We start from the raw sequence: 9780 nt of genomic DNA, 5'->3' as shown, positions 1-9780 counted from the left end.
TATAAATAATACATTATATTATATATAATATAATATATAATTACATAAATATAAAAATATATATTACATAATATATATATTATACATTATATATAATATATATTATTTATGTAATATAAATAAGTTTTCTTAATACTTGATGGAGTGTGGAGGGAATGGGGAGGGATTTTAATGAGGTTTTGTTTGTTTTTTTTTTTTTTCGCGGTACGCGGGCCTCTCGCTGCTGTGGCCTCTCCCGTTGCGGAGCACAGGCTCCGGACGCGCAGGCTCAGCGGCCATGGCCCACGGGCCCAGCCGCTCCGCGGCACGTGGGATCTTCCCGGACCGGGGCACGGACCCGCGTCCCCTGCATCGGCAGGCGGACGCGCAACCACTGCGCCACCAGGGAAGCCCCTTTAATGAGGTTTTAAGCAAGATTGGCTCTTAGAAACCTAAAGTTACATTCTGTTCATGGCTTTGGTCAAGCAAAATGAAGGAGAATAAATATCTTTTCAGGGCCCACCATGGGGTAGGCACCATCTGGCCCCTTCTCCAGCCTCAGCATCCTCACCTGTGAAACAGACATAAAGGAGCACCCAGCTTTCCCATCAAAATGCTCTTTAGGACGAAAGGGCTGAGCTGCACCCACAGGGGAGGGGATGCTGGCGAGGGGGTGTAGGACGGCGCCTGGGGAAGGGGGTGTTTACCAGAAGCTAGAGATCCTTGAGACACTTCAAGACTGATCTTTAAAACTCCATGCGAGTTTTGCATTAAACTCAGTAGGATATCCATTTTTAAATGTAAAGCACCATTTTAATTCCTTTACCACCTGTTACGAGTTGAATTCTGTCCCTTCGAAAAGGTATGTTGAAGTCTTAGCCCCAAGGACCTCAGAATGTGATCTTATTTGGAGATAGGGTCTTTACAGAGGTAATTAGGTTCAGAAAAGGTCATTAGGGTGGGCCTTAATCCAGTATGAGCAGGTGTCTTTATTAAAAAGAGAAATTTGGACACAGAGATAGACACACATACAGGGAGAACGCCACGTGAAAGGGGGGCCAACACTGAAGTGAGGTATCTACTGAGGTGATACATCTGCAAGAAAACACCAAGGATGACCACCAAGGCACCAGAAGCTAGAAGCAGATTCCTCCTCTGCCCTCAGAAGGAACCAACCCTGTCGACACCCTGACCGTGGACTCCTGGCCTCCAGAACTGTGAGACCATCAATCCCATTTACTTTGTTGCAGCAGCCCGAGGAAACTAATACATTGCTTACTTGTTAAGAATTGCTTAATTCTTAACAGCATTGAGGCTTCCAATCTATCAACGTGGGATGTCTCTCCATGTATTTAAGAAGAGCTACAATTCTTTTTTTTTTTAAATTAATTAATTTGTTTATTTTTGGCTGCATTGGGTCTTCGTTGCTGCGCGTGGACTTTCTCTAGTTGTGGCGAGTGGGGGTTCTCTTTGTTTTGGTGCGCGGGCTTCTCGTTGCGGTGGCTTGTTGCAGAGCACGGGCTCTAGGGCGCGCGGCCCTAGGGCACATGGGCTTCAGTAGTTGTGGCTCGCGGGCTTAGTTGCTCCACGGCATATGGGATCTTCCTGGACCCGGGCTCGAGCCCGTGTCCCCTGCATTGGCAGGTGGATTCTCAACCACTGTGCCACCAGGGAAGCCCCGAGAAGAGCTACAATTCTTGAGCAACTATTACACTCTGACCCTTAGCCTAAATCAAGCGTAATCTGCATTTTATTGCTGTGGCATGGGAGCCCAGAGCGGTAAAGAAATCTACAAAGGCGACACAGCAAGCCTGCTGGAATTCCCGGCTGGACCTGTCTAATGCTCTTTCGACTTCACTCTGTGGCCTCTTCTTGCTACTAAGGTGGCTGACAGCCCCCAGCCAGTTCTACTTCATGGCCTTTCATTGGCATATCAGTTGCCTTAAAAAACAGACAAGGGATTGATAAAAACAAAAGGTGAATCGGGTTATCTGTAGTAACACGGAAAAATGTCTAAAATGTAGAGATAAGTGAATAAGGAGATCACAGAACACTCTCTATCCGACTGCCTATTTTCCTACAACTACAGATGTGTGTTTTGCACTTAGGGAAGGTCTGAAAGGAGACAAGAAATTGATAACCATGGTCCTCTCTGGGGCGAGTGATGTGGTGGGTTAGTGAGAATGGTTTTAACTTTTCAGCATAGACTATGCTCTACTGTCGCTGAATGTTTTACCAGAAGCATGCATTGCCTTTACAACTAAAAGAACTTCTAGTTGAGAGAAAGATGGGGAAAGATTTCCCCCATATTGCTGATTGCAGAACCTTGAAAATGGGAAGTTCCTTGGTTCCCCTTCACAAGTGTACTAACTGTGCAGTAATTTCACCCTCCTGAGGATCACCATGTGGGGAGGGGGTGGGGGAGGAAGATGCACCCACCTGAGGGAACACACCTGTCCCTCCCTGCCCCAGGGTCCTCTGCTCGACTGACCATGAGGGTAGCCATAGCTGCTGCCCTAAAGCTTGAGCTGTTGGTTGTCCCCCCTGGGGTGTGAAAACCCCTTACCCATCTCCAGGGCAGCTTCACCCGCAGGGCGGGTGAAGCACTACTCAGGGCTTTGCAGCAGTTCCTGTTTGGGGACCACGTGAAAGTGGCAAAGAGGAAGCTGTGGCAGTGACAGTGAGAGTGCAGGGTGGAGAGGCCTGCTCTTTGCCCTTTGGGGATGGGAAGCTCCTGGACACGCCTGCAAAAGCCTCAGCTGGCAGGGGATGCTCCCTCGTGCTGCTCTGGGGGTCCCTGGAGACAGCAGAGTAGGCGAGACCTTCACCCTGATTCTCCTTCTCCCTCTGTCATTTGGCCGTCCCCCAGCAGCCTTCTCCACCTCCGCTGCACCCACCCTTCCCTCTATGGAGCACTTCTCATCCTGCACTGAAGTGACCTATTTCTTTGTCCACTTTCTAGACCAGCCTGTGTGGTTTTTGAAGGCGAGGGCTCTGTTTTACTCATCTTTGCTTTCCTAATGCCTAGAATCATGCAGGGTATAAAACAGGCACACCTTACATATCAGGTGGATGGCAGATGGATGGACGGAGCTAGTGCAGTGGAATCTGACATACTCCCACCCAAAATACATGTTCCTCCAGCCCAAACTCTCTCCCACTGCCTAGATATGGCCCCATACATCAGCCTGCTGTCCAGTGAATGTGGGCACACACAACGCACCCTGGAGATACTGGGTGTCTGTCCTCATTGGCCCTCCTGAGCGTCTGAAAAGAGAACAGACTCACAAGAATGAGAAGACAAGTCACAGACTGGGAGAAGATATTTGCAAAACATGTGTCTGATAAAGGACCGGTATCTGAAATACACAGAGAACTCTTAAAACTCAACAGTAAGAAAGTGAATGATCTAAACAGATACCTCACCAAAGAAGATATACAGGTGGCAAACATCATGTGAAAAGATGCTCAGCAATATATATAATTAGGGAATTATTAATTAAACAAAAGATGAGACACCACTGTATATCTGTTAGAATGGCCAAAATCCAGAACACGGACAGCACCAAACGGTGGCAAAGAGGTGGAGCCACAGGAACTATTATTAATTGCTGTGGGAATGCAACATGCAACGGACACCTTGGAAGACAGCTTGGGCATTTCTTACACAACTAAGTATACTCTTACCATACAATCCCGCAGTCATGCTCCTTGGTATTTATCCAAAGAAGTTGAAAACTTATGTCCACCCAGAAACCTGCAGATTAATGTTTATAGCAGCTTTATTTATAACTGACAAAACTTGGGAACAATGAAGATGTCCTTCAGTGGGTGAATGGATCAATAACTTTGGTATATCCAGACAATGGAATATTAGTGCTAAAAAGATACGAGCTATCGAGCCAGGAAAAGACATGAAGGAAACTTAAATGCATGTTACTAAGTAAAAGAAGCTTATCTCACAGGCTACATACTATACGATTCCAACTGTATGACATTCTGGAAAAGGAAAAAATATGGAGCAGTAGAAAGATCAGTGGTTTCAGGGTGGGGAGTGGGGGAAGGGTGACTAAATAGGTAGAGTGCAGAGGGGTTTTAGAGCTATGAAACTATTGTGTATGATATTGTGTTGGTGAATACATGTCTTTATACACTGGACAAAACCCATAGAATGGGGCTTCCCTGGTGGCGCAGTGGTTGAGAGTTTGCCTGACGATGCAAGGGACACGGGTTCGTGCCCCGATCCGGGAAGATCCCACATGCCATGGAGCGGCTGGGCCCGTGAGCCATGGCTGCTGGGCCTACGCGTCCGGAGCCTGTGCTCCGCAACGGGAGAGGCCACAGCGGTGAGAGGCCCGCATACCACAAAAAAACCCACAAAAAACCCCATAGAATGTACAGCACCAAGAGTGAACGTTAATGTAAATCATGGACTTTAAGAACAATGTGTCAATATTGGCTCATCCATTGTAACAAGTGTACCACACTTATGAATGCAAGATGTTAATAACAGGGGAAACAGTGTGTGTGTGTGTGTGTGTGTGTGTGTGTGTGTGTGTGAAGGGTGTATGGGAATTATGCACTTTCTGCTCAGTTTTTCCTGTAAATGCAAAAATAGCTATAAAAAATAAAATCTGTTTTAAAAAAAGAGCAAGAGAGCTTCCCTGGTGGCACAGTGGTTAAGAATCCACCTGCCAATGCAGGGGACATGGGTTCGAGCCCTGGTCCGGGAAGATCCCACAGGCCGCAGAGTAACTAAGCCCGTGCGCCACAACTACTGAAGCCCGCGAGCCACAACTACTGAAGCCCGCGAGCCACAACTACTGAAGCCCACGCACCTAGAGCCCGTGCTCCGCAACAAGAGGAGACACTGCAATGAGAAGCCGGCACACCGCAACGAAGACTAGCCCCTGCTCGCCGCAACTAGAGAAAAGCCCACGCACAGCAACGAAGACCCAACGCAGCCAAAAATAAAATAAATAAAATAAACAAATTTATTTTTTAAAAAAGAGCAAGAGCAGCCCCTGCCAACTAATTATTAGACACATAGAAGCGTCAGATAACTTCTCCCTGCAACAACCATTAGCATCAGATATTTACAAGTCAAGGGTCCTCTCTGAGCCAGGGACTGCGCTGGGGGAGGGGCACAGAGGTGCTGGTAGGACAGATGGTCATGGTCTCCAGTCTGGCCAGCTCAGGGTCTGCTCTGGGTCCTGTCCTTGCTCTGTGACAGGAGCCACAGGAACTCTGGGGACTGAGTGTCCCCTTCTGAAGTACTGGTACTGGACTCCCCTTAGCAAGCCAGCAGGCTATCTACAGCAGTCCTGCTTCCGCACGAAGACATCTCCTTTCACCTACTCGGGCGTGTTCCAGGGGACCCTCAAAGTGAGGGAACTCCTGGAACAGAGAACAAGTCAGCACTCTGCTCAGACATGCCGGCCCCTGGCAGCTAAATACTGGAACGATGAGAGCCCTTTGACTCCGGGCAGTGGAACAGATTTGGGAAGGCAAGAGGCCAGGAGCCGCTGCCTTTTAATAGAAAACCGTTTTTACGAACTTTTAAAACTGCACATACAGTCGTCCCAAAATGTTTAAAACAAAATAAAACACGAAATCAAAGGTTTCATTTTGGGACCAGAGATTAAAGGGCTGGAACTGAAGTGGTTGCAGATGTGGGATTGTGCTGGTTTTAGGGCCCCTGGGCCAGGCAGAGGACCCTACCGGCTGTGTCAGTGTCCTGGGGCTGCCAGAGCAGAGCACACAGAATGGCTGGTTTAAACAACAGACATTTATTGTCTCGCGGTTCTGGAGTCTCGAAGTCTGAGATGGAGGGGTGTGGGCAGGGCTGGTCCCTTCTGAGGGCTGTGTGGGGAAGAGTCCATTCCAGGCCTCCCCCTCTGGCTTGTAGATGGCCGTCTTCACGTTCACATAGCATTCTTTCTGTGTGTGTGTCCGCATTCCCCCTTTTTATAAGGACACCAGTCAAACTGGATAAGGATCCACCCTAATGACCTCATTTTGACTTGATGGCCTCTATGAAGACCATACCTTCAAATAAGGTCCCATTCTGAGGTACTGAGGGTTAGGACTTCAACAGACGATTTTAGGGGGACACAATTCAGCCTTTAACACCAGAGCATCCAATAGCTACGGAGGAGGTTCTTGCAGTAATGAATTGCCAGGTCCCCAGGGTCCTGGGAGGTACAGAGGACACAGAGATGCTTCAGTCTCCTCCGGAAAATGGTTACCAGTGCAGGTGCTCAAGGGAAGCTAGGTCAGCAGTGCTTAGAGCGCATAGGCTCAGAAAGCCCTTGGCTCTCTGCCGAGCTTGCTCTGTCTCCTGCCACTTGGCTCTCCCTTCTCCTCTCTTACAGCTGCTGCTGTGGCTCCCACTTGGTTGCTTTCCCCATCATTTCTGTCTTATTCCCTTGGGCCAGCTGTCCCCCACCCCTGCTCCGATCAGAATGGCTGGTGTTGGGAATGAAGCAGGAGGGTCAAGTGTAACAAAATATGGCAGCTCTGGGCACTGAGGCCGTGACGGGTGGCTGGACGCGATCGGCTGGCGTGGCCGTGTCCCTGACAGCTCTTTGAAGCTTCTCCCGGTGGCAGCTCTGGGGAGTCCGGTAATCGGTGTGACCACTGTAAGTGAGTTGTTTGAAGTAGTTAACTGAGTTGTACATGGGTGGGACTTGTTGGAGCATTTGAATGCACGGATTTAATTCTTTAGATGAGTGGAATAGGTGCAAGTGTCACTCTCTGGACCCACACCTGCCACCCAGGGGCATCGTAAGAGAGGCCACTTTGCCCTTGTAGGGCCGGGAGCAGCTCTCTAAGAAGACCCCTGTCCCTGCCTCTGCAGTGGGTGCTGACTATGCAAACCCGGAGCGAACGGCCTGCCCAGTCCTGCCAAGGGCCGGTTTGCGGATGCAGGGTGGAGGCTAGACCGCTGCCGTGAGCGCTATTGGCCGCTGTGCCGGTAGCGTGGGTGTCAGTAAATGGAAAACACATGGGCCACAGGTCTAGGCTGGATCCGACTTGCACAGTTGACCCACCGTGTTGCTGGCAGCCTCCTGGACCACATCCAGTCTTCACCCAACAGAGCTAGAGAGTCAGTGCAACAGGAGACCTAAAAGCAAGCCTGGGGAGACCCTTGGGAGTTGAGAACTTTCTTCTGGTGACTGGACCTAGTGAGGGAACAGCGTGACTGCTGCTTGTTCACCGAGGGGGTTATTTTTCTTGGCAGACCCCGTGGCCCTAAGTGTAAACAGGTGGGCGTGCCTGTCTGCACATGAGGCTTTCTGCCCAGAAGTAAGTCGACTTATGTTATTTTAGGACAAATAATTCTATTTAGGGAATATAAATATTTTATACCTCACCTTATTCCAAAAAGAATTTGAGACAGCTGCCCTTATCTTAAGGGAAATTGATATTTAGTATGGTGTGAGTTCTGGGTTCTGGAATTCACTGAAAGCCTTTGTAACGATTTTCATGTTGGTTTCCCTTGACCCTGACCTGAAAGGGAAAGTGGAAAATGAAACAAAATAGGCTTGAACAAAGCAAAGTGTCTCAGGGAAGGCTCTGGGGTGTCTGAGGACTTGGGGAGGAAGGGGCCACCTTGGGCCTCTCTCACCAGCAGCCCTGTGGCTCTGCAGGGCAGGTCAGATCATTGACTTGTCCCCTTCAGAGGCCAGAAGCTGGCCCTCCTGTTTAAGTCTGTATTTTAGCAGTTTTCACCTGGCTTTTATGATCATCTCAGCTCTGAGCTTAGTCCTTTAATATTTTGATTTTCTAAGCTCTGCCTGCTGCTGATAAACTCCAGTGTTAAACTGAGGAATAATTCCTCTTTTGAAAAGCTAGAGGTTGTTGGTCACTCATTTAGTTTTTAAAGAATTTACTTTCTCATCCAGAGTTTCAGCAGAGATGAAACTGACCTCTTGCCCTGGGGCAATGTATCACCCGCTCATTATAACAAGTCCTTAGAAAATGTAAGGGATTTAGGAATTTTAGCAGGGGTTTTATTAGTGATCAGACTCCCTTTGCCGTATTATTTTCTTCATTTACTGCTCAAAGATCCACCCAATGCTTGTATATTATTACTGACAAAACTTCACAGCTATTTTTTAAAAATTTTATTGAGATAAAATCGACATATAACATTGTATTGGTTTCAGATGTACAGCATGATGATTCAGTATTTGCAGATATTGTGAAATGATCACCACAATAAGTCTAGTTAACATCTGTCGCCACACGTTGTTACAAATTTTGTTTTCTCTTGCGATGAGGACTTTTAAATACACAACTTTCAACTACACAATACAGTATTATTAACTATAGTCACTGTGCTGTATGTTAAACAGTCCCAGGACTTATTTATCTTATAACTGGCGGTTTGTACCTTTTGACCCCCTTCACCCCTTCACAGTAAAGGTACTGTCACAATGAAATGTGGTGTTTGCTTTACAAGGATATAAGAAGGCATCTGCCTGGCTGCGCTGAGCGGGAGGAACCCAGCGCCTGTGATTTTACTCGCTGTGCACGGAGCCGCGGTGGGAGCCTCAGCTGGCGTCAATCACCCCTAATCCAGGAACACGACGCGAGCGGGAGGGTTGCTCACGAGGCTGGATCGCACAGGCCATGCAGCTTCCAGAACCGAGTAAACCCATCGCAGGGGCCGTTTTTCTTCTCCAGGATTGAATTCCAGTGAAGCAGTTTGTCCAGGAACCGTGCTCGTCATTTATAACCGGGGCTTTACGGCAGGGTAGAAGGAACACAGACCTGGAGCCACAAGACACAGGCTGGAGCCCTGGCTCTCCCTCTCGGTGGCTGTGCCGCTCCACCTTTCCGAGCCTCAGTCTCCTCCTGACAGGCCCTGAGGGACCTGCCCACGGTGGCACGATGGCCTGCGGTGTGTCCACTCGTCGACCTCACACACGAGATTAATGCTGCAAAGGAGCTGCTTGGCTTTTTGTGCGGTGCCCGTCTGTCTGGGAGGTGCTCTCTGTAGCCGTTGCCAGGTCCTAGGAGGCAGCAGTGGCCCACCTATTCCAAGTTCTAGACTGTCCAAGAAGACTACGGCGGCTGCAGGGAAACAGACAAGCCAGGCCCATTCAGCTGAGGGCTCGGCCTCGGGTCCTGGAATTACCCGGGTTCACCAGATGATCCATCGAGACGGGGGTGCCAAGCCCAGGGGAAGAGAAGGAGTTGCGGGTAGCCGGACTTGGTCTTAACCTGGACTTAGAAGGCGTGGGGTCCCCAGCCTGGTCATGTTGCAAGGACATCTTGTGCAAGACACCCCCGGGTGTAAGATTATGCAGAATGTTTCCCTGAATGAAAAGCTTCGTCCACAAACAGTAAGTGAGACCAAACCTAACGTCACTTAGGGTGAAAGTCCAGCCCACAAAACCCCCCTCAGTGCACCTCTAGATCCTGCCAGATTAGCCCTGCCCACAAGGCAGCTTGACGGCTGGGTCTGAGTCCAGACTGTCAGCAAAGTTCACAGGCGTCGGACCATCTCTGGTCTCATCAGTGACCCTTCTGTATTCAACACAAATGATCATTTTTGTAAGCAGACCTCAAGCATGATCAGGTCTCAGGCCCAATTTCCAATTTGTGATTCTTTTCCTTTAGCCTCGGTCAGTTTTTTTGTTTTTTGTTTTTTTCTAACATCTTTATTGGAGTATAATTGCTTTACAATGGTGTGTTAGTTTCTGCTTTATAACAAAGTGAATCAGCTATACATATACATATATCCCCATATCTCTTCCCTCTTGCGTCTCCCTCCCTCCCACCTTCCCTATC

This window comes from Physeter macrocephalus, chromosome 20 (genome assembly GCF_002837175.3).
Source record: "Physeter macrocephalus isolate SW-GA chromosome 20, ASM283717v5, whole genome shotgun sequence".
Taxonomy (NCBI): Eukaryota; Metazoa; Chordata; class Mammalia; order Artiodactyla; family Physeteridae; genus Physeter; species Physeter macrocephalus.
The sequence above is the reverse complement of the archived record's forward strand: the minus strand, read 5'-3'. Positions refer to the sequence as shown.